The 25,174-nt window shown below is 43.8% G+C and overlaps 1 protein-coding gene and 1 long non-coding RNA gene across 5 annotated transcripts in view; both read right to left on the reverse strand.

The window, feature by feature from the left end:
• TSNARE1 (t-SNARE domain containing 1) overlaps window positions 1–20,743 on the reverse strand; it is a 286,328-nt gene extending 265,585 nt beyond the window's left edge. Inside the window, exon 1 of one of the 4 annotated variants that reach the window (XM_087962260.1) lies at window positions 20,457–20,552. The gene's annotated coding sequence lies outside the window, so the exon portion shown is untranslated. Of the gene's footprint in view, window positions 1–20,456 lie in introns of all 4 variants that reach the window. The other 3 variants (XM_087962261.1, XM_087962262.1, XM_087962263.1) reach the window with 3 other exon arrangements.
• LOC148131573 (uncharacterized) overlaps window positions 1–25,174 on the reverse strand; it is an 819,361-nt gene that overhangs the window by 677,984 nt on the left and 116,203 nt on the right. The gene's annotated exons all lie outside the window — the stretch shown is intronic.

Here is a 25,174-nt window from a genome sequence, read left to right on the forward strand (position 1 = left end):
TCACCGTCTCCTGATGATTGGCCCAAAGTCACCGACATGGCTTTTGTGCCTAAGGCAGGATTAGAACTCACCATCTCCTGGTCATTGGCCCAAAGTCACCCAGCCAGCTTTCATGCTCAAAGAAGGACTACAACTGTCTCCTGATCTCTAGCCTGATGCGTTCACCACTAGATACCACAAAGCTCTTCAGATGCTATTTTTAAAAAAATAATATTCTAATTATAAATTATTGGTTCACTCCACCCACTTAAAAAAAAGAAAAAAGAAGGTAAAGAGCTGTAATTTTGCCATGGATCCAGCAGGAGGCATCAATGCCTGTCACTTTGAGACAATGAACAGCGTATGAAATTGTTTTGCAAATTTTGTTCGATTAAAAAACAAACAAAAGGTAGATTAAGAAAAAGGTAAAACCTGAAATTATTTCCTACCTGAAACATACAACGGAGGAAGAGAAAAAATAACAAGAAACCTGATTTCACTGAAATCATTTGCTGCTTGTATGTACACTGAGAACTTATGCACTGGAGACAAATTCCTTGTGTATCTAATTACACTTGACCAATAAAGAATTCCATTCTATTCTGTTCTGTTCTGTTCTGTTCTGTTCTGTTCTACTCTACTCTATTTCTTCCATTTTCCATTCCATATTCCATTCCATTAATCCTTTATTGTTCATTGTTCTGTGCTGTTCTATTCTATTTCCTATTCCTATTCTATTTCTATTCCATTCTGTTTTGTTCTGTTCATTCCTATTCTATTCCATTCCTCCTTCCATTCATCATTCTATTCTATTCTATTCTATTCCATCCCATCCCATACTTTCTGTTCTATTCCATTCCATTCCATTCCATTCTCCCTTCCCTTCATCCTATTCCATTCCCTTCCATTCCATTCCTTATTAATCTAATCTAGTCTATTCCAGTCCATATTATGCTTGGTAGCCTCAGTCTGTTCTAGGCGCAGAATAATTTTTCGTGGTGGCTGAGATTTTTCACCAATATTAGTTGTTGTGTAAAATTCTTTCCAATATCACATAGGAAGCGGATGAGCCCTCCAACATTGTCGAAGAGCTGAAGAAACATTGCATAACCTTGATCTACTTCCTTTATCACATAGGGAAGTTGAGGGCCCTTCCACACGCGCTGACGCTCTCAAAGAGGAAACTTGAATTATAGGCATCTCACTGAAGTTTTTCCTGTTTTGTTTGAACAAAACTACATTGGGATTAATCACAACTGTTCACATTAGCATAAGTGGAACATCTAATTGATCAAATGAAGATTGATAACTGCGGCTGTCAGGTACGATCGCCATAATAATTCATGCCTGTTGTACAGACACACCATAAACCCAATTGTGAAAACGATCGAAGGTTTAGAAACAGTGGCTTGCAGTAAATTATGCCTGGACGTCAGATGGGACTGCATTTTCCAATCGAATAAATTTAACAGGTCTCAAAGAAAGTTCTGGCATCTACAGTATTATGAAGAAAGTTTAGATGTGATTGCAAATGTGCACCTCGCCACAGTCTGTAGAGATTCTCAGTCACCCAGGTCCTGGTTGTCCCAAAGGTGCTTTTTCAGGAGACAACTGGACTTTCTTCTTTTTTCTTTGAAGACATTTCACTTCCCATCCAAAAAGATTCTTCAGCTCTGAATGGAAGGTGGGGAATGGAAGGATTGATACTCCTTGCAAGTAGAGGTGGGATTCAATTTTTTTTAACAACCGGTTCTGTGGGTGTGGCTTAGTTGGTGGGCGTGGCTTGCTGATCATGTGACTGGGTGGGCGTGGCCAACTCGGCGTCATTCACATCAAGGGGCGGTTCTCCTCACCTGGCCTCTCATGATAGTGGGGTTGCTGCAACATTCATAAGTGTGAAAAATGGTCATAAGTCACTTTTTTCAGTGCCACTGTAACTTTGAATGGTCAGCAGTTTTAGACCAAAACTCAGAAAGGGTATGTAAACTCACGTTTGAATGTCAATCTTTCTAGCTTGTCAAGAAGCCTTGCTGAATGTCACTCATCTTGATTCCTTGTCATTAAAAATTTCTTTCTGGTAGCTCTGCTTCATTATTCAATTATTTCTTCAAAGTGCTAACTCCAACAGGGGAGTATTTCCTCCCAACAGCAGTGTAAAAAGCTTAAAACAACCCTTCCCCTTTAAGAAAGTACCAGCAAAGGGGAAAAAAAAAAAAAAAACTCCTTCGGAGACAGTAAGTCTAGGCATACTGCCAAGAATGCAAGAAGGGTGGAAAAAAACAAAAGGAGGTTTCTTCTAATGAACTGCTTAGAAAGGTAACAACCGGTCCTAGCGAATAGGTGAGAACCTGTAGAATCTCACCCCTGCTTGCAGGCAGCTGGTCATTTGCATCCTTTCCGGAAGTCGTTGAGGCCACTTGGAGGTTTGCCTGGGTCCTCAGGGTCACCTGAATGGTGCTCCTGGTTCCCGTAATCTTCAATTTTTTCCCCTCTGGAAATCCATTCCTACTCCCACACCATTCTAAGAGTGTCCAGTTGCCTCCTGAAAAAAGCATCTGCCCAGTCCTCTTTTGTAACCTTCTGACTTGGGGATCCACACCACATATAGATATTCTCAATTACCCAAGTCATCGTTGTCCCAAAGGTACTCTTCCAAAAGACAATTGGACTTTCTTTTTCCCCTTGAAAATGTTTCGCTGGTCATTCAAGAAGCTTCTTCTGTTCTCCAGTTCTTCTGAAGAAGCTTCCTGGATGAGAAGCAAAAACGTTTTTTGGGGGGAGGTGGAATCCAACAAAGTCAAGGAATATAAATCCTTCCATTCCCTACCATCCAGTCAGAGCTGAAGAAGCTTCTTGGATGAGAAAGCGAAACATCTTCAAAGAAAAAACAAGAAAGTCCAGTTGCCTCTTGGAAACAAAACACCTTTGGGACAACCATGACCTGGTGAGCTGAGAATCTCTACAGACTTCCAACAAGTTAAGTTTCCTCTTGGAAAAGCCCCTTTAGGACTCACCACATATGGTAGCAGCGACCTTCAAACTTAGCGGAGTTCAGATGTCATGTTGAGCAGGGTTGCCATCTGGCCGTTTTTCCGGTCAAATTCGAGAAATCTGGCCGTATAGAAATCTGTTTGGCCGTGAAAAAAATCATGTCTCCGGCCAAATATATTTGGCCGGAAATTTGGCCGTATGAAAGTTGCTTGGCCGTGAAATCGAAATTTTGGCCGAATACCGGTTTTCAATACAATATATTCGCATGAAAATGACTGTCAGATCGTCTGAAAACCTCTGAAAAACGACGCGATACACAGGCCGAAGCCTTCTGACTGTGAACAGTGCTGCGTAATATAAGCGGATGTTAACCCGGATGTAAACATCTCAGTATTGGATTGTTTTCTCGCCAGCCGGCGCGCGGCGTCACGGAAAATCCCGGATGTGCGACTGAGAGAATACACCTGTGGTACATGTAAGCTAGCTAAACGCATTGTGCGTGTACTCTGCATGCATGGTAAGGCAGCTATGTGTAATGTGTATGTGCACAGCGCATGTATATTAGCAAGCGGAAGCCTTACGTTAGCGTTAGCCTAGTCTCTAAACCATATATATAATCTATATATATAATTGCTATTTTTGTGTCGTTTTATTTGTTTAGTGATTATATTTTTTCAATCGGGGGAATCCCCTAAAACCCTCATGCCCTAGCTCCCCCTCCTCAGGATCGCTGCATTTGGCCCTGAGCTTTCCAAACAGTAGTAGCGGTTATTTGAAATGAGCTGCCTAGCCTGGATGTGAGTAAAGAAACGCAGAAATTCCCATGACGTCAAGTCACGTTGTCGAATAAAGACTATTTTTTATGATTTGATTATTTAAAAACAGTTAAAAAAACAAAAAACAATATATCCTCATGTTAAATTGCATAAAAAAATTTGTCCGGAAAATTTGGCCGTGAGAGAAAATAATTTGGCCGAATTTAGCTGTATTTTGACTTGAGTTTGGCCGCAGAGCCAAGCTGCGATCTGGCAACCCTGATGTTGAGTAGTGTCCTTTTCTTGGCTGTATTGAAAGTGTGGTCCTGAGCTCCAATGTGGTAAGAGAGGAGGTTCATCTTTTGTTTGGTTGGACATTTCCATATCCTGGATAATTTCATTTCCCAGCCTTTCATCTTGTATATCCTTCTTCCAACTTAGAGGTCCAAGGGATCTTCTCAGACCATCCGGGACGCCTGTTTTAGCCTCTGATGATTTTTTTTTCACTTTTGCTATTTGTTGGAAAGATACTACAGGTAATCCTCACATCACAACCACAATGGAGCCGGTTTATTTGATCAAGGTTAAAATAAGACTTTTTTACAAATACATCTGGCAAGCCTTTATGGATTTTCTGTGGACAGCAGGATTAAAAATTTGATAATTTACAGATTTTGATATTGATAAGAAATAGGATATGTGATACTTAATCTTATAGACAGAGAAGAGTTATTAAATATGCTTATATTTGTTCTGATTAAAATAGTTTATCTATTATTTTCTTTCTTTACAATAGTCCTTTTCTTTCTCTTCTTTCTTATTTCCTGTAACTTTTATCCCTCCTTCCCATTCTCTTCTCAAAGTTCAGTTTGCATTTGTTTTTACCACTGTAATTAAAATTCTTCATAAAAACGATACTCTTCAAAGAGCAGAACATCAGACTGTCAAAATAACTGGACCATGAGAACACAACACAGCTTGTTGTTTAAAGTTGTCAACGGTAGACTTCGTTAAACACCTTGAGCACCCTGGCGGAGAAGAAACAGTGAAGTAGACATACTCAGGGGGTGTTTGATTGACGACCCAAATCCAAAAACTGAACTGTTAAACTTCTGTTGAAAAATCAACAAGCTTTTGACACAACATTATATGAGGATTTAATTTGTCCACGCATGTCAGCCAGAAAGTCAAGTATTGTACAGCATCAGCACCATGTAACCATGTTACAAACTTAACTGCAGTCATTCACTTAACAATCGTGGTAAGAAAAGTTGCAAAAACTCACTTGACAAATGTCTCGCTTAGAAATGTTGAGCTCAATTGCAGCCGTAACTCAAGGACTGCCTTAGTAATTGCGGGCACCGGAGGTCATCTAGACAGGCAACCTCACCAGCCTTCCCGCAGCCTTCATAGTTTCTTTGTGCCATTTGCTCCAGTTCTGGTCAGGATGGCGGTGAGCCCTTTCCATGTGCTCTGCAGCAATGCTGCTCTGCAGCAATCAAACTGCAGCCCTTTGGATAACCTGATTTTCACATTTCAGGAGGATGTCATGTTTAAAACATGGCCACCATCTGCTGCATAATCACGAAGGCGTTTCTAAATTTGATTGTGTATTATTTCTAAATGTCTTCGTTTCTGAAAATGTTATGGCCCCCACACCTATTTCATTTTAGGAGAGACCTTTCTTTCTTTCTTTCTTTCTTTCCTTTTCTTTTGTTCCTTTTGTTTTTCTTCCTTCCTTCCACCTTTTTTCAATCCTTCTTCCTTCCTTCTTTTCTTTCTGTCCTTCCTTTTCTTCCTTCCTTTCCTTTCCTTCTTTCTTTCCTACCTTCATTCCTTGCTGCCTTCCTTTGTTCTTCCTTCCATCCTTCCTCCTTTCCTCCCTCCATTCCAGAGGTGGTATTCAGCAGGTTCTGACCAGTTATGGAGAACCGGTAGCAGAAATTTTGAGTAGTTTGGAGAACCGGCAAATACCACCTCTGACTGGCCCCACCAACTCCATCTGTTCTCTGCCTCCCATTGAATCCCAGCTGATTGGCTGGTTCTTCTTTGGTTGCCCTGCACAGGAGAACAGAGATGGAAAGCAGGTTAGTGGGGTGGGGAGGGAATGGGGGTTTTGCAGTATCCTTCCCCTGCCACGCCCACCAAGCCACACCCACCAAGCCACGCCCACAGAACCTGTAGTAAAAAAAATTGAATCCCACCACTGCTCCCTTCCGTTGTTTTCCTTGTTTCCTTCTTCCTTCCTTCCATCTTTCTTTCCTTCCACCCAACTTTTTCCTTCCTTCCTTCTTTTTTTCCTTCCTTTCTTTTTTCCCTTCTTTTCCCTTCCTTTTTATTTCCTTCCTTTTTTCCTTTCCTGCCTTCATTTTCTTTCCTTCCTTCCTTTCCTTCTTTCATTCCTTGCTTCCTTTTTTCCTTGCTTCCTTTTTCCTTCCTTCCATCCTTCTTCCTTTCCTCCCTCCCATAATTTTCTTTCCTTTTTCCTTCTTCTTTCCTTCCATCTCTTTCCTTCCATCCATTTTTTCCTTCCTTCCTTCCTTCCTTTTTCCTTCCCTTTTTCCTTCCTTCCATCTTTCTTTCCTTCCTTTTTCCTTCCTTTCTTCCTTCGTTTTCTTTCCTTCCTTCCTTTCTGCAATGTTACAAGGCAAACAGTATGTTTTTCTTCATAATAAAGATGTATTTAAAGAGTGATTCAGACACGTTGGGACTCTTGTATCATAAATTTTCTATTGCCTTTTCACAAAAATGAACCTCAAAGCACCTCCGGGCTATTCTTGTTTTGATGAATCCATAAAAACCTTTGGAAATTGAAGCTGAACTGAAGCAGAGTCTACCCATCCCTGCATTTAAAGGCACATAAACCGATTTAAAGATTTTTTTTTAAAGGGTTGTTTATGCGGGAATCAAGGAAACCGAAATATTACGCCATAGAAATTAGATAAATAAATAACATTTAGGAGGGTGGAAATGGTAGTCATCGTGCTTACCAAGTGCTCCAAAAAAAAAAGAGCTTCTTTAGACAGTTTTATTTTTCCTTCTCTTTCCTGACTATTTTTTTAAAAACTTTTTATATCCTTTTCTTTTTCTTTTGTTTTTTTTGTCATTTTTTTTACAAAAATTCTGTTTAACGTTCTTTTCCCGTGAAAATTATACATAACATTATACATGTAAAATTCTTGACCAATGAAAATTTTATGTGGGGGGGGAGGGGCATACAGATCACCCCCCACATACGACCACAACGGAACCCCAAATTTCCATTGAAAACAGGTGCTGAGTGACTTTTGTCTCATTTCACGACCTTTCTTGCCACAATCGTTAAGTGAATCACTGCAGCTGATAAGCTGGTCACCCGGTTGTTAAGTGAATCTGGCTTACCCATTGACTTTGCTTGTCAGAAGGTTGCAAAAAGGGATCACATGACCCCTGGGACACTGCCACCGTCATAAATATGAGTCAGTTGCCAGGCATTTGAATTTTGATCCAGGGAAGATACTGCCATGGTCATAAGTGTGAAACGCAGTCATAAGTCACTTTTTTCAATGCCCTTGTAATTTAAAACCATCACTAAATGAACTGTTGTAACGTTGAATTAACTGTTGTAAGTTGAGCATTACTTGTAGTAGAGAGAATAATTGAAAAATAGAATACAATAACCGAGTTGGAAGGGACCTTGGAGGTCCTGTAGTCCAGTGGTCACCAACTGGTGGGCCATAAGAAAATTTTGGTGGTCCGCAGAGAAATGTCACCCCCAAAGCAATTAATCCAGGCTGCACAGAAACAAAAGGCTGCGCCGCCCACATGGCCCATGAGAACATAAGGCTTGCGTCGCTTGCGTTGTGAACAACACGCGGTAATGAGGGGAGGGGAAAGGACGGAGGGGGAAGCTTGCCCCATGTACCTCATGCGCCTGGCCTGGCCATTGGGCTGCTTCTTTCCGCTTCTTTCTTCTTCTGCTTCTGGCTGTATGCAAAAAGAAAGCAGCAAAAGTCTTTCTTTCTCTCCCCCAAACTCTGCCAGAAATGAGTCTTTGGGACCCTGCAAGGCATCCTGCTCCAAAAGGCTGCGCCAGCATGAAAAGTCTCACAAAGACTCATTTTTTGGCAGGATTTGGAGGAGAGAAAGAAAGACTTCTGCTGCTTCTGCTGCTTTCCTTGCATGAAGCCAAAAGTCTCTCTCTCTCTCTCTCCTTCCTTCCCGCTCTGAGAACGGAGCTGGAGATGGTATCCTGCAATCCCAAATAAAGAATGATCGATCGGTAGGAAAACGGGGTGGGGGATTTTCCCGCAGACTTTTTGGGGGGATTTTCCAAGGTCTCTGGTCCACAGGATTTAAAATTATGAGTTTGGTGGTCCCTGAGGTCCAAAAGGTTGGCGACCCCTGCTCTAGTCCAACCCCTGCTCAGGAAGGAAACCTTATATACCATTTCTGACAGGTGGCTGTCCAATCTCTTTTTAAAAACCTGCACTGATTATCCAAAAGCAATATAGGGAACTATAACACTGAGCTTCCCAAGTGACAGCTGCATTCTAAATCAGTTGGCAAATTTCCAAGTTAGAAGTTACTCAATCTTCTTTTTTTTTTTTTCTAAAAAAAAAGACAAAACAAAAAAAATCAATTTAAAAGTTAATTTAGCTGTTGTGAGAGTCAATGGGAACGCAGCCTTCCTTCAGTGAGAAGTCCTGCTTTTCCAGAGTCGCTTCATAAACGGTCACCATTTAACGATGCATTGATTTGATTTATAGGGCCACCCATTTCGTAGGCATGACTATAAAGTCGCTTCTCTAGAAATATTGAACAATGGACTCCCAAAACTTGTCATTGTCAGGGCTCAAAAACACAGGATGACTTTATTGTCTGTATCTACAATATGTCGTGTGGAAACTATGAAGGAGAAACCCATCTTCCTAATGATCTCCATCTCTTTGAAGGTCTACCACAAAAACAAGGGGGTCAACTTATATTCCAAAGGACCAGAAGGCAGGACAAGAAACAAAAGATGGAAACTAATCAAGGAGAGAAGCAACCTGGAATTGTGGATCAATTTCCTGATAATTAACTAGTAGAACAGCTTGACGATAGAAGTTGTGAATACAGCAACAATGGAGATTTTCAAGAAGAGTTTGGACTGCCACTTGTGTCAAATAGTATCGGTTGTTCTGTTATCTTCACCCTCTCTCACACATACAGATTTGGAATGGGACCTTGAAGATCTTCTAGTCAATCCCCTGCTCAAGCAGGAAACCCTGTATCATTTCAGACAAATGGTTATTCAGCCTCGTTTAAAAAAAAAGTCCAGTGTTGGAGCATGCACAACTTCTGCGGGAAAGAAATATTTTTATTCGGCATTCTGCCAGAAAAATATGATAAAGCGACTATACTCGATTTTACGTGTATTAATTGCAGCTACAATTGTACTTGTTCAACAATGGAAGTGTGACAAGATCATGACAGATGAGAGTGTAATTAAGAAAATAGCAGCATGTGCAGAAATGGATAGACTAACACTATTAAGGATTAAGAAGAAAACTGAATACTCTTTGACATGGGACTTATTTTATCAATGTTAGACAATAAAAACAGAAGTGACATAAAAAGGATAAATGTTAAAATGGAAATTTGTTAAAATAGACAAGCTAAATATTATTGTTATAGTGTTAATGTTATTGTGATGAATGCTATTGTAAACACGTTGATTACGATTGCCCGAAACAATTGTACCCAGACAGCAGAGTTCGATTGTAATGGAATTTTAAAATGTTATACAAATAAAGTAAATAAAACATGGAGGGGGGGGGAGAAACTTCTGCAGGAAAGTCATTCCACTGATTAAACTGTCGGGCAACTTCTCCTTAGTTCTAAGTTGCTTCTCTCCTTGATTAGTTTCCATCTGTTGTTTCTTGTCGTGCCTTCAGGTGCTTGGAGAGAATAGCTTGACTCCCTCTTCTTTGGGGCAGCCCCTGAGATATTGGAAGACTGCTGTCATGTCTCCCCTAGTCCTTCTTTTCATTAAACCAGGCACACCCAGTTCCTGCAACCATTGTCCACACTTTAGCCTCCAGCCCAGGGGTGGGATGCTACCAGTTCGGCCTGGTTCTATAGAACCGGTAGCTTTGAAGAGCAGCAGACACTGAACCAGTTCGCTGCGACAACCTTTCGCTCATCTGTTTGCCCACACAGACTCTTGGCTGTCCTTTATTTCCTGCTTTTTTCAATCTCGGCTGCTTTGCGCGGCACAGCTGAGGTTGAAAAAGCAGGAAAGAAGAGGATTTTCAAAGGCTGAACACCCGCGCGCAGCGCTTGTCAGCTATCCAGGCGGCACAGCTGATGTTGTTGTTTTTTTGCAAACGCTGTACATACGCAAAATGCACTCTCATTGAACCGGTAGTAACACTGGTTGAATCCCACCTCTGCTCCAGGCCCTCAATCATCTTTGCTGCCCTTCTCTGCACTTAACCTCTTTTTAGATTGGTGCAACCAAAACTGCAAGGAAATATTTCAAGTGTGGTCTAACCAGGGCATTCTAAAGTGGTACTAACACTTCATCATGCCCCGGTAAGACCACAGGACTATTGCTTCCAGTGTCGGTAACCACGTTATAAAAACATCATATTGGAAGTTAAAAACATGAAAAAAAAGATGTTGAGACTTTGGAAAAAGTGCAGAGGAGTGTGTCAGCGTTCCAGAAAACCCCGAACCAGACATGTTCTCAAAGTTCCCTTTTATTAGAGTAGTAAACTGGCACATCTGGGAAATCCTGAATCTGAAAGTTCCAGATTTCCCTCCAATAAGTGAAACATTACAAATCCACCCCCTGCAACCCCCATCATTCCATCCCATGCTCCAATCAACCATCCGTCCCAAATTGAGACGTCCCCTCTACTACTCCTCAGCCAGGTGCAGGAACAACATGACCTTGACTCTAAACAAGAATGTTATTATGTCTAACAACATACGCTCCACGAAATCCCCACTCCCAACTTCCCACGCTCAAGAACGTGGCGGTATCCTTCCTCTAGGGTGAGTTGGGAATGGAGATTTTACAGTAACCTTCCTCCAAGAGTGGGGAGGGAATGGAAATTTTGCAGTACCCTTCCCCTGCCACGCCCACCAAGCCACGCCCACCAAGCCATGCCCACAGAACCAGTAGTAATTTTTTTAAAAAAATCCCATCACTCCTTTTAATCATCTTAATTGCTCTTTGTCAGCTTTGGAAGACGTATTAGCACCAGAAGCTTCCTTCCACACCCCACTAACCTGCTTTCCAGCTCCGTTCTCCTGTGCAGGGCAACAAAAGAAGACCCAGCCGATCAGCTGGGACTCAATGGGAGGCAGAGAATAAATGGAGGTGGGGCCAGTCAGAGCTGTCATTTGCTGGTTCTCCAAACTACTCAAAATTTCTGCTACCAGTTCTCCAGAACTGGTCAGAACCGGCTGAATTCCACCTCTGATTAAAGGCCTGGTGGCTAAAACATAGGAAGAACCATTGCAGGAATTGGTTATGGAGAGTCTAGAGAAAAAGAAGGACCAGAGGGGACATGATAGCAGTCTTCCAGTACTGGAGGGGCTGACACAAAGAAGAGGGGATCAAGTTGTTTCCAAAGCACCTGAAGGCAGAACAAGAATCAATGGATGGAAACGAACCAAGGAGAGAAGCAACCTGGAATTAATGAGAAATGTCCTAATAGTGAGGACAATAAACTGGTTGGACAGCTTTGCTTCAGAAGGTGTAGGTGCTCCATCACTGGAGATTTTCAAGAAAAGAGACTGGACAGCCCACTTGTCTCCTGCCAGAGCAGGGGGCTGGACTAGAAGACCTCCAAGGTCCCTGTTCTGGCTCACAGCTAAGTTGTGTCTTACTCTTCCGAGATGCTTCCCCTTCCTCCGGGGAATCCTTTTTCCGTCTATAATAAGTGACTCTGTCATGTATTAATCCAAAGTAGCTGACGGAAGTGCTGCTTAAAACAATGGACCGGATCCCTCTTTCTGCCTAGGGCCTAGCATCTCTGTTTCACTGGCGCTTCCTGGTATCTGTTTTGTTGTGTGCAGATGGAAATCTCCACTCCAAGAAAGCAGACTCACAGCAGATCGGGCGCCTGCAATGCAGCAAGCCACAACTTTGCAGAGTTGTAGACCTGGCCGTGTTTTAAAAGCTGCAATGGATCTTTGGTAGCCTGGGCCAATCGGGGAGATGCATATACTCAGCCTCTCGACCGAGGAAGAAGGGTATTTTTATTATTATTATTATTTTAGCGAGGCTGTTATAACAGAACAGAGGGCAAAGATTTTGACCCGCTGCCAACCAGATTATTTCTTGTATTGTTCCCGTTCCCAAAAAAAATTCTCCCTGGCGATTTCTGGGTTTTCCAACCCAGCCCTTCCTCGTTCCGGCTCGCCAAGGAGACGGAGGGTTAAATCTTAGGGAAAGATTACCGAAAGTTACCAACCTGCATTTCAGTTGAATAAAAAAATAAAATAAAAACCTTTACAAATCAAATTGATCCGAGATTGCAGGGTCCGGTTTCAAGGCAGAGAAATGTAATTTAAAAAAAGGGGGAGAGAAAGAGAGAAGGAACCGAAAAGAGCCACGCACAGCATTTTATTAAATGCAACCATCAGTGGCGTCAGCAAAGCTGCAATCCATCTACATTTTTCCTCTTGCTAAAAGAAAAACTGAAAGGCATGTTTGTTGGCCTTGAGGCTTAGCAGCTAAAACTAGGCAAAGCCAAATGTTTAGGAAGAGTCTCCATCATCCAGGTCATGGTTGTCCCAAAGATGCTTTTTTCAAGAGGCAACTGGGCTTTCTTGTTTTTTTCTTTGAAGACATTTCACTTCTCATCATCCAAAAAGCTTCCTCAGTTCTGACTGGATGGTGGAGAACAGAAGGATTGATACTCCTTGCAGACAGCTGGTCGTTTGCATCCTTTTTTAGAGGGTCCTTGAGGCCACTTGGAGGTTTGCCTGTGTCTTCAGCGTCACCGGAGTTGTGCTAATGGTTCCTATAGTCTGCAATTTTTTTCTGTAAAATCCGTTCATACTCCCAACCTATTTGAAGGGTGTTCATCCCAAAGTGCGTGACTAAAAGACAGGGGTGGGACGTGCTAGCAGTCTTCCAGTCTTTGAGGAGCTGCCACAGAGGAGGGGGTCAATTTATTTTCCAAAGCACCAGAAGGCGAGGCAAGAAGCAGTGGATGGAAACTGATCAAGGAGAGAAACAACCTGGAATTAAGGAGAAACTTCATAACAGTGAGGACAATTAACCAGTGGAACAGCTTTGCCTGCAGAAGTTGTGGGTGCCTCATCACTGGAGGTTCTTAAGAAGAGATCAGACAGCCACTTGTCTGAAATGGTGTAGATCTCCTGTTTGAGCAGGGGGCTGGACTAGAAGACCTCCAACGTCCCTTCCAGCTCTACTCGGATTCTGATTCAGCTTCTTGGATGAGAAACGAAACAAAAAGTGTTGAGAAAGCACTTTTGGGAGAATTAGCCAAAGCGTCCAGACCGCCACTTGATTTCCTTATTAGAGTTATATCTCACTTTTGTCACAATACAAGTAACTAAAGGTGGCGAGTGTATCTAATGCTCTCCTTCTTCTTCCAATTTTGCACAGAACAACAGCCCCGTGGGGACGATTGCGCTGAGAGAGAGGGAGGGACCGGCCCAAAGTCACCCAGCTGCCTTTCATGGCTAAGTCAGGACTAGACGTCACTACAGCACTACTCCTTAAGTTACAATTCAACTGATTTATTGTGCATGCCTCTACGCGCGAATATAGTCCACTAATGGCCACCCACTAAACTGGTACCCAATAAGTACAGCTAGTCCTCGACATACCAGCAGAATTGAGCCCAAAATTTCCATTGCTAAGTGAGACATTTGCTAAGTGGAGTTCAGCCCCATTTTATGACTTTCCCCCCGACACATAACTGAATCGCTGCAAGTTGTTAAGTGAATAACGAACATGGTCTCCCCATTTGACTTCGCTCGTCAAAAGGTCATGAAAGCAGATCACATGACCCCGGAACACTGCCACCGTCATAAATGTGAGACAGTTGCCCAGCATCCGACTACAGATCGCATGACCATGGGGGATGCTACAAGGGTCGTTAAGTGTGAAAAAGGCTCATAAGCTGCTTTTTTTCAGTGCCATTGTAACTTTGAATGGTCACTAAATGAACTGTTGTAAGTCGAAGACCACCTGTATTACCGGAATTCAAGACAGGTTGCACTTAGACTTCTTGTGGAAACGTAACAATTCTAGGCTAAATCCTCTCTTGACTCCATCACCTCCAGGCTCTGCCACTCCTACAAAAAATATTCTATTTCACGCTCTCAATCCCTGCCCTTTCTTAGTGCCACCCCTTCAAGGTAGGCCAGAGTGGGACACCAAAGCCACGAATGTGAATTTTGATCCAGAAGTCACTCCCTTAAGGCACGTCATTTTCACCTCTGGCTTCTACTACGCCTAAAATCTAATTCCCCCCAAATGCTTGCAAAGGAGTTTTATATTTGCTTCGTTTAGATCAGGGGGTCTCAAACTTCAATTTCATGGAGGGCCACATCAGGGTTGTGTTTGACTGTGGCGGGGGGCCGGGGGGCATAGTCAGCTCAACGTCACTCATGTCGGGAGGCATCTGTAATGGCCAAGTGCTAAGACAGGACTTCCCTCAGACCCCTCCTCTCTCTCATTATGATGTCAATAATTGAGATCAGGGGTTCCCAACCTGGGGGTGCGAGACGATATTCCAGGGGGTGCGAGAAAAGTCCAGGTAAATAATAGGATATTGGCTATATGTTGGCATTTTTATTTATTATGCAATGGATTAACTTTGTTTTCATTTTAGAGTTAAGTATCGTTATTTAGTGGCCGTCACATACATAGCTGAAAAGATTCAATCCTACCATATATTTAACGCGTTCAGTAGTTCCTAAAGTCTAAATTTCAGGGGGTGCGAGGTTTGAGTGAAATTTCTTTAGGGGTGCGGGGCGAAAAAAAGGTTGGGAACCACTTATTTAGATTACTGGAAATGAGCAAAACAATGTACTTGAGAAAGAAGATAGAAAGAAAGAAAGATAGAAAGATAGAAAGAAAGATAGATAGATAGATAGAAAGAAAGATAGATAGAAAGATAGATAGATAGATAGATAGGAAGGAAGGAAGGAAAGAAAGAAGGAAGAAAGGAAGGAAGGAAGAAAAGGAAGGAAGGAGGAGAGGAAGGAAGGAGGGAGGGAGGGAGGGAGGGAGGGAGGGAGGGGAGAGAGGGAAGGAAGGAGGGAAGGGTGCTCAATTCTTAATATTTGAATGTATCTTCTTAATAAACATACTAGTAGTAATGTATTAGAATATTTTCTTTCTCCGTCCATCCCTCCCTTCCTAAAAATTGTTTGGGGCCACACACAATCCTTCCTTCCTTCCTTCCTTCCTTCCTTCCTTCCTTCCTTCCTCTCTCCCCACCTTCCCTTCTTCCTTTTTCTTTCCTCTTTCCCTTTCTCCTTTCCTGCCCCATCTTGCATGCTCAGATTAACATTTCTCCTTTTGTTTTGAGTTTAGTTCGTTTTGCTAGCTGTCTGCCAGCAAAGATGGAGGCCCCGTTTACGCTGGCAGAGGGATGCAGGAGGCCATCGTGGCCGAAAACTGGGAGGGCCACGACAGCCGTTTTCACTGGTAGAGGCACCGCGGGCCAGTCCTTTGCTTGTTTCCAGGGTGGCCCTGTGGGCCAGATCTAAGCACCCCATGGGATGGATCTGAGCCCACTGGCCTCAAGTTTGACATCCTCTGGTTTAGATGGAAAAAACGTTTCATTAGGCCTTGTACAACAAGCCCAATTTCTGTTCTTCCTTTGAACCTTTAATAAAAATGTTTGTTCTCTGCACCTAGTTAACATTCTCTCGGCTCACACCGCCCGCTCAATATTTAAACAATAAGGATTGATCCGGAAAGGAATTAAAACACGGCTTACACTTTTCTCCAGCAACATGACCCACCCCAAATAAAGTCGTCCATCAATAGGCGTGAGGCGGGGAGAGGAAGGGGGGTCATTGGATTGAGCAATAGAAAAATACAGTTTCAAATCCCTCATTCAGCTTAAAAAAAGACACACACGCACACCAAAAAAACTCCTACAGGTAGTTCTTGACGTAGGACCACAATCGAATCCCAAATTTCCATTGTTAAGCAAGAGTGCTCCAAGTCTATGTCCTTTCTTTCCACAGGTGTTAAGTGAATCACTGCAGTTGTTCAGTGAGTCTCATGTTGTTAAGTGAATCTGGCTTCCCCAATGGACTTTAGATGCAGGTAAGTGCATGTGGAGGCTCTGGGAGCACAAAAAACGGCCCTCCCGGAAGTTCTGCATGTCCGGAAACGGGCCTGTTTCTGGCTTCCAGCAGGCCTGCTGAGCCCAGGGAGGCAGTTTTCGCCCTCCCAGAGGCCTGAGGGAAGCCTCCGGACTCTGGGGAAGGTGAAAAACAGCCCTCCCGGAAGTTCTGGATGTCCGGAAATGGGCCTGTTTCTGGCTTTCAGCAGGTCTCCAGAGCCCGGGAGAGGCAGTTTTCGCCTCCCAGAGGCCTGAGGAAGCCTCCGGACTCTGGGAAGGTAAAAACAGCCCTCCCGGAAGTTCTGGATGTCCGGAAATGGGCCTGTTTCTGGCTTTCAGCAGGTCTCCAGAGCCCGGGAGAGGCAGTTTTCGCCCTCCCAGAGGCCTGAGGGAAGCCTCCGGACTCTGGGGAAGGTAAAAAACAGCCCTCCCGGAAGTTCTGGATGTCCGGAAAGGGGCCTGTTTCTGGCTTTCAGCAGGTCTCCGGAGCCTGGGGAGGCAGTTTTCGCCCTCCTGGAGGTCTGAGGAAGTCTCTGGACTCTGGGGAAGGTGAAAAACGGCCCTCCCGGAAGTTCTGGATGTCCGGAAATGGGCCTGTTTCTGGCTTCCAGCAGGTCTCCGGAGCCTGGGGAGGCAGTTTTCACCCTCCCGGAGGACTGAGGGAAGCCTCCGGACTCTGGGGAAGGTGAAAAACAGCCCTCCCGGAAGTTCCGGATGTCCGGAAAGGGGCCTGTTTCTGGCTTTCAGCAGGTCTCCAGAGCCCGGGAGAAGCAGTTTGCACCCTCCCAGAGGCCTGGGGGAGGCCTCCAGACTCTGGGGAAGGTGAAAAACGGCCCTCCTGCAAATTCTGGATGTCCAGAAATGGGCCTCTTTCTGGCTTCCAGCAGGTCTCCAGAGCCCGGGAAAGGCAGTTTTCACCCTCCCAGAGGCCTGAGGGAAGCCTCCGGACTCTGGGGAAGGTGAAAAACAGCCCTCCCGGAAGTTCCGGATGTCCGGAAAGGGGCCTGTTTCTGGCTTTCAGCAGGTCTCCAGAGCCCGGGAGAAGCAGTTTGCACCCTCCCAGAGGCCTGGGGAGGCCTCCAGACTCTGGGGAAGGTGAAAACGGCCCTCCTGCAAATTCTGGATGTCCAGAAATGGGCCTCTTTCTGGCTTCCAGCAGGTCTCAGAGCCGGGAAGGCAGTTTCACCCTCCCAGAGGCCTGAGGAAGCCTCCGGACTCTGGGAAGGTGAAAACAGCCCTCCCGGAAGTTCCGGATGTCCGGAAAGGGCCTGTTTCTGGCTTTCAGCAGGTCTCCAGAGCCCGGGAGAAGCAGTTTGCACCCTCCCAGAGGCCTGAGGGAAGCCTCCGGACTCTGGGGAAGGTGAAAAACAGCCCTCCCGGAAGTTCCGGATGTCCGGAAATGGGCCTGCTTCTGGCTTCCAGCAGGCCTCCAGAGCCCGGGAGAGGCAGTTTTCACCCTCCCAGAGGCCTGGGGGAGGCCTCCGGACTCTGGGGAAGGTGAAAACAACCCTCCCGGAAGTTCCGGATGTCTGGAAATGGGCCTGCTTCTGGCTTCCAGCAGGCCTCAGAGCCCGGGAGAGGCAGTTTTCACCCTCCCAGAGGCCTGGGGGAGGCCTCCGGACTCTGGGGAAGGTGAAAAACAGCCCTCCCGGAAGTTCCGGATGTCCGGAAAGGGGCCTGTTTCTGGCTTCCAGCAGGTCTCCAGAGCCTGGGGAGGCAGTTTTCGCCCTCCCGGAGGTCTGACGGAAGCCTCCGGGACTCTGGGGAAGGTGAAAAACTGCTCTCCCGGAAGTTCCAGTAGGCCACACCCACCATGGCCACGCCACCCAGCAATCGGGCAGAGAAACGGTTATTGGGATTTTTGAATCCCACCCCTGGTCATAAGTCACTTTTTTCAGTGCCGTTGCAACTTTGGAACAGTCACTAAATGAACCATTGTAAGCCGAAGACTGCCCGTACTCAAAAGTCAAGCAGAGCTTTTTGTATCTGGTCAAAAGAAAACTCTGTGGCTTCTTGGAAGTTCAACGTGGATGTTTGTTACTATAAAAATAGGAACATGTGAAATCACCCACGAGAGCTGAGTAAAGTTACTCCATGTGATTTATCTATTACTCTGCCAACAGCATGACAAGCCGACTCCTAACACAAACTCTATGATGAAAATAATAATTTACTGAGAACAGCTTAACCCAGGGACAATACAGCTACTCTTTGACTTACAACAGTTTGTTTACTGAGATAGATAGATAGATAGATAGATAGATAGATAGATAGATAGATAGAGATATATACAGATATATATATATAGCACGTGCGCGTGCGCGCGCGCACACACACACACACACATATATATATAAACAGTTATACACACACACACCATTATATTTAGCAGTCCTTAGTAGCCCTGATGATGTTACCTAGTGTGGGTTAATCAAACATCTGCAAGAAAGCAAGAAAGCTCAAAGTGCACTAAGGACCCCATAGTCCTCCTCCTCCCAACCTTATTCCCCCTTGCACTGATATCGTTACTTAGTTGGGTAAAGACGGATCAAAAGAGAGATCAGCCTAGAATCCCTATATAGCCACAAGTAAACTAAGCTAGAATAGCATAGCATAGCATAGAATAGAATAGAATAGAATAGAATAGAATAGAATAGAATAGAATAGAATAGAACAGAATAGAAACAGAATGCAGAGTAGAGTAGAATAGAATAGAATATAGAATAGAATAGAATGTAAAATAGAATAGAATGCAGAATAGAATAGAGAATAGAATAGTATAGAATAGAATGCAAAATAGAATGCAGAGTAGAGTAAGTAGAATAGAATATAGAATAGAATAGAATAGAGAATAGAATAGAATAGAATAGAATAGAATAGAGAATAGAATAGAATAGAATAGAATAGAGAATAGAATAGAATAGAATAGAATAGAATAGAACGCAGAGTTAAGTAGAATAGAATGCAGAATAGAATCGAATGCAGAGTAGAGTAGAACAGAACAGCACAGAATTCTTTAATGGCCACGTGTGGCTGGACACACAAGGAATTTGTCTCCTCTGCCTAAGCTCTCAGTGTGCATACAAGCAATAGGTGATATATCATGATCCTAAAATACATTCATCATAAATCATAGGATACAATATTTAGTCATAGGATACTAAGTAAGCAACTAACCTAAATCATACTAGGATACTAAATAAAACCATATAAATCGTAAGATGCAAATAACGAAATTATAGTCCTAAGGAGATAAAGGAGATAGCTAACAGGGAAGATGAGGAGGATTATAGAAATACAGCCTTACTAGATAGTTTGACAGTGTTGTGGGAATTAGTGGTTTAGCAGAGTGATGGCATGGAGTGGGGGGAGGGAGACTGCATTTTTTCCCCTATTACAAAAGGCAGCTGCCCAGGGTTTGAATTTTTATCACGTGCCTCCAGGAGATGGTCGCTAAGTGTGAAAAACGGTCGTTAAGTCCCTTTTTTCCCGTTGTGTCCCTTCGAACCATCCCTAAAAGCGAATAGTTGGAACTTGAGGACGGCCTTTGCCGCATGCCCTTCTCTTCCTAGGCGGGAGGAAGGGCACTCTGCCCATGGCCAGAGGCCCCCCTTCCAAAACATAATAATAATAATATAAAAGGCATAAGACAAAAATATCAAAAGGCTTAACAATGGAGCATGTCAAAAGTATAAAAGCAAAGCATGTATATACAGTGAGATATATTTCATTTGATAACAGATTAACAGAATTAGAAGAGACCCTGCAGGTCATCTAGTCCAACTCCCACTTGTGAAACCTTTAAGCATCTTATATACCATTTTATTTTTTAATTTACTATTTCTTACACCAGGCATTCAGAGACGCCAGTCGGCTCTGCCGGAAAAGGAGACAGGCCAAGAAGGCCACAAAATAAGCCAAAATTAACTGCAAAACAAAAAAAAAAAAAAAAAAACCAGCGATCCTCCAAGGGTGCCCAAAAAGCGCAAGGCAGGTCCCAGCATCCTCAATGCAACATTGTTACTATGACACAGCATCCGCCTCCAAAACATAAAAAGCCTATGCGCTCCGCAAAGATGGGAGAGGAGGCCTTGAGGCCCCTTTGGGAGTCCCTCCAAGGCGTCACTCCCATCCAATAAACGCGCGCATTGCAAGTTGCAATCCTGGGTGCCCGCGGGCGCCCGGTTGCAAAAGGCTGGGCGAGGTTTCCAGCCTGTGGCACGCCCCAAAGACGCCCCCCCCCCCCAAACCCGGGCACTTTTCCACCCTCGCCCTCCTTGCAGCCCCTCACCGAACCCCTTCCGCCCCACTTTATGACTTCCCGCCCTCCCCCATCCTCCAGAAGCGCTGCGCAACGGGGAGGGCGGAGGATGTCCCTGCGCAAGAGGCGCCATCTGCGCGCGCAGCTTCTCACCTGCACAAACTTCGCCTCTGCCGTCGCCTTGCCCGGGTTTGAAAGCGAGACTCGAGCCCCCACTGCGCTTGCGCGGGCTGAGCGGCAACCTCCTCCTCCTCCTCCTCCTCCCATTCCCCCTCTCGTCGTTTGCAAACGGCACGGAGGAGTCTCCGGCTCCGCCCCTTTTCTGGACCGCGCTCTCTCTCATTGGCCGTAGTTCTCAGCCTCGCTTGGAAGCGACGGGCGAGGCGGCCGGCCGAACTCTCAAGACCGGCATGCCTCGGGTGGAAGGCAGCAGAGGACGGGGGGGGGGGGGTTGGAGGAGGAAGGAACGCGCCGCCACGCCCACCGCCGTTCTGATTGGCTCCCTTCGGATTGACCGAGCAGAGATTCTCCTTCATAAATTTTTAGAAAGGGGAAAGTAAAAACTTTTCAAATCTTGGTGGGGCATTTTAAGGCGTCGGGGGTCGATCTCCAGAGATAGGGGATTGCCCCGTGCAAAATCGGTGATCGTTATATCCTACAATTAATCACTAAAAACCTCCTTAGCTTTTATTATTTCATGGTCATCTTCCACCTTCATCCCTCGATTTGACTTTTTTTTTTTTACAAGGTTGCGATTTACAGTATTTAGATTACAATGTTACATTACATTATATGATACTTTATATAGCAACATTTCGGCCGGAATCTCAGTCTGCCATCATCAGGCTTCGGTATTGTGTTCTATATATAGTTCGTCTGACGAACACAATACAGAAGCCTGATGATGGCAGATGAGATTCTGCCGAAACGTTGCTACAACTTTAAAAGCACAACTATAATGACGTGGGAAAATACCCGAACAAAGCTGAATACCATACATGTAAGTACCTGCAAAAACTTAAGAAAAGTTGGTGCATAAGCGCACCAACGTGCCTACCGTCCCTGTCCTATTGTTTCTCTTATTCTTTTATTTTTCTTATATGTACCCATTTCATGTATTCACAACTATGTACACGCTTATACTTATTATCTTGTAAACAATTGGCAAATCAAATAAATAAAATAAATAAATAAAAATATGTGTGTGTGTGTGTGTGTGTGTGTGTCTAGGTGTGTTCGGGTCTTTTCCCATGTAAGATTAAGAGTATCTTGGTGACGTTTCGGCGAGGTCCCACTCGCCATCCTCAGGCTGGTGCTTTCGGCTTCATGCCAGTGCAAGCAGTGTGTGATCGTAGCTGCCGTCTTATAAATACGGGTGGTGGAGGCTGGTGTGCTGGGCTGGTTGGCTGCACTGCTGCCTCTTGATTGGTTGATGGAGTTGATGTTGGTATAATGGGCTGTGTGATGGCCTTGTGAGTTTTGTTGTGGAGATTTGGGACCTTGTCGAAACGTCACCAAGATACTCTTAATCTTACACGGGAAAAGACCCGAACACACCTAGACCTACATACCTGTACCCGTGAAAATCTACGAAAGCACACACAAACACACACACACACACACACACACACATATATATATAAGCCTGATGATGGCAGATGAGATTCTGCTGAAACGTTGCTACAACTTTAAAAGAACTACAATGACGTGGGAAAATACCCGAACCAAGCCGAACACCATACATGTAAGTACCTAAAACTTAAGAAAACATATATATATATATATATATATATATATATATATATATATATATATATATATATAGAGAGAGAGAGAGAGAGAGTCTGTATGTTTGTGTGTGTATACACACATACACACATACAATCTTCTCCTTTACAATTAGGGTTGAGATGGATAGCATAAAACATCAGTAAATTAGCAAATATTTGACTGACATGCTACAGAAAATGAACTTTGGGTTCTTTTTTTTTTTTCCATTCCTCTCCCAGTGAGGAACATTAATACGGGGTGCATTCTATAAAATGTTGGTTTTTTTTAAAAGTGATGTGTCACCTCCAATGACTCTTTGTATAAGGAGAAGAGGGGGGAAAAGAATAATAAACAGAATAACGAAGTTAGAAGGGACTGTGGGAAGTAATATCCACCTGGTTCAATTCCAAGCTAGGAGAAAGACACTGGAAACATGGAGGCTAGTTGGAAAGATGGTTTATGGATGAAGCAGAACCACCGAGCCCATGGTCCTGGTGCATCTGAGCACATGGAGTTGAGAGGGGGGAGTTATACTTTCTCTGGGCTTTGCACTTGAGCTTCCTGTTCCTGTGTAAGAACCTGTATTCTATTGGCTGTTGTCAGACTCCCATGAGGCCATGTAGGGGTCATAGCTGGCTCTATAGGCAAAAGAAAAAAATGCAAATCCCAAGTGTTTGTTTGAGCTCTCACATTTGATTGAAGTTGGGACTGCTCTGAGACGATGCAGTGACTGAAATACCCTTAGGAGCTTGTGCAATGTAGTGAGATCTGTGTCTTCTGCTAAATGTTAGTGGGTTAATCCTATTATGTCCTGAAAGATCATGTTCTGTTCTCCTTCATCCCATCATCCTGGAACTGAAGGTCTTTTGTTTTGTAGATAGGCTGGCCCAGTCTTTCTTAATGGGCATAGAATATCTGCTGGGGGCAGCTATTAAGAGAGAGTGTGCTTCCTGCCTCTAAAAAAAACATGTTCTCCATTTCTCATTAAGGGAAATATAATATTCTGCCTTTTAACATTCATCAAAATATTTCATTCTTCGGGAGGGTGGCTTCCCACATGACCTTGGAGGTCATCTAGTCCAACGCCCTGCTCAAGCAAGAGATCCTAAACCATTTCAGCTAAATGGCTGTCCAGTCTCTTCTTAAAAACTTCCACTGTTGGAGCACCCACAACTTCTGAAGGCAAACTGTTCCACTGGTTAATTGTCCTCACTGTTAGGAAGTTTCTCCTCAATTCCAAGTTGCTTCTCTCCTTGATTAGTTTCCACCCATTGCTTCTTGTCCTGCCTTCAGGTGCTTTGGAGAATAGCTTGACTCCCTCTTCTTTGTGGCAGTCCCTGAGACATTGGAACACTGCTATCATGTCACCCCTAATAGTCCTTTTTTTCAACAAATTAGACATACCCAATTCCTGCAACCGTTCTTCATATGTTTTAGACTCCAGTACCCTAATCATCGTTGTTGCTCTTCTCTGCACTCTTTCTAGGGCCTCAACATCGTTTTTGTATCATGGCAACCATAACTGGATGCAGTATTCCAAGTGTGGTCTTACCAAGGACTTATAAAGTGGTACTAACTCTTTTCACTAGACTAAACATACCCAGTTCCTGCAACCATTCTTCATATGTTTGGTGGTGACCCAAGCTGTATGCAGTATTCCAAGTGTGGTCTTACCAGGGCATCATAAAGTAATATTAATATTTCCTGCGATCTTGATTCTAGCCCTCTGCTAATGCAGAAGAGGAGGGGAGGGGAGGGAAGAGAAAGACAGGTCAGGAAAGGAAAGGAAAGGAAAGGAAAGGGAAGGAAAGGAAAGGAAAGGAAAGGAAAGGAAAGGAAAGGAAAGGAAAGGAAAGGAAAGGAAAGGAAAGGAAAGGAAAGGAAAGGAAAGGAAAGGAAAGGAAAGGAAAGGAAAGGAAAGGGATGAAGAAAGGAAGGGAAGGGAAGGAAAGGAGAAGTAAATGGATGAAGAAGGGAAGGAAAGGAAAGGAGGAGTAGATGGATGAAGAAGTTAGGGAAGGAAAGAATGGAAAGGAAAAGAAAGAATGGAAAGAAAATTTTATCAAGAAGAGCTAAGGTATAACAGTCTATTTCTATATTATGAAAACTTTCCCCCCCTTTTTCTAAGCCAGGTTTTGGGGACTAAATTATTCTTAAGGGGAATTTCCTGAACAAATGGTAAAAATAAGAGTTGTTAATGATTAAGCAACTGTCCTAAAGGATTGTATTACACTAAAAAAAGGAAAGTGAAAGAGGTGCTAACAATGAAGTCCTTTTTTATTTTCTTCCTTTGTGTCTCAAAATCAAGTATGAATGACAAACCTAAACAATAATACCCCAGATTTTTTTTATGTTAGCAAATACCATTTCTGCACTATTAAAGGTATTTCTTTCTTTCTTTTTAAGCTAGGATTTTTGGCCTAAATTATTAAATTATTTTAAGCTACTGTTTAGTACTAAGTTATGATTCTAAGCTACATATGAGAATAACTCTCTTAAAAAAATAATTAAGATTTCTTAATGATTAAGTAGAGGTCGTAAAGAATTGTCTAATGTCCGCCTTTTCTTTCATTTCAAATTATTTGCCATTGGATTAACATGAAAAAAGCAAGGAAATTAGTAAAAAGCAACAAAGTCGGTTTTTCTCTAAGGTTGTACATCTCTGTCTTAAAATCAAGTCTAAATTGCAAGTCTCTATAACGGGTGTCAAACTGGATTTCTTTGAGGACCAGATCAGAATTGTAGTTCTCCGTGGGGCAGGGGAGAGCGGGGGGAGCAGCGGGAGGGGTGGGACAGATGTTTTCAGCACGTTATCAGCCCATTCTTGGGCCCTTTTAGGGGCATTTTCCAGCCCGTTTCCGGTCCATTTTCGGGCCCTTTTAAGGGCATTTTGGGGGCATTTTCCAGAGCATTTCTGGCCCATGGTTGGGTCCTTTGGGGGGGCATTTTCCAGCCCATTTCTGGCCTGTTTTGGGGGCCTTTTTAAGGGCATTTATGGGGCATTTTCCAGCCTGTTTTCAGCTCATTTCTGGCCCATTTTTGAGCCCTTTTAAAGGGAATTTTGTGGCATTTTCCAGCCTGTTTCCAGCCCATTTCTGGCC

This window comes from Notechis scutatus, chromosome 3 (genome assembly GCF_049901735.1).
Source record: "Notechis scutatus isolate UNSWTSFEM ecotype Mainland chromosome 3, rNotScu1.2, whole genome shotgun sequence".
In the NCBI taxonomy this organism is placed as follows: Eukaryota; Metazoa; Chordata; class Lepidosauria; order Squamata; family Elapidae; genus Notechis; species Notechis scutatus.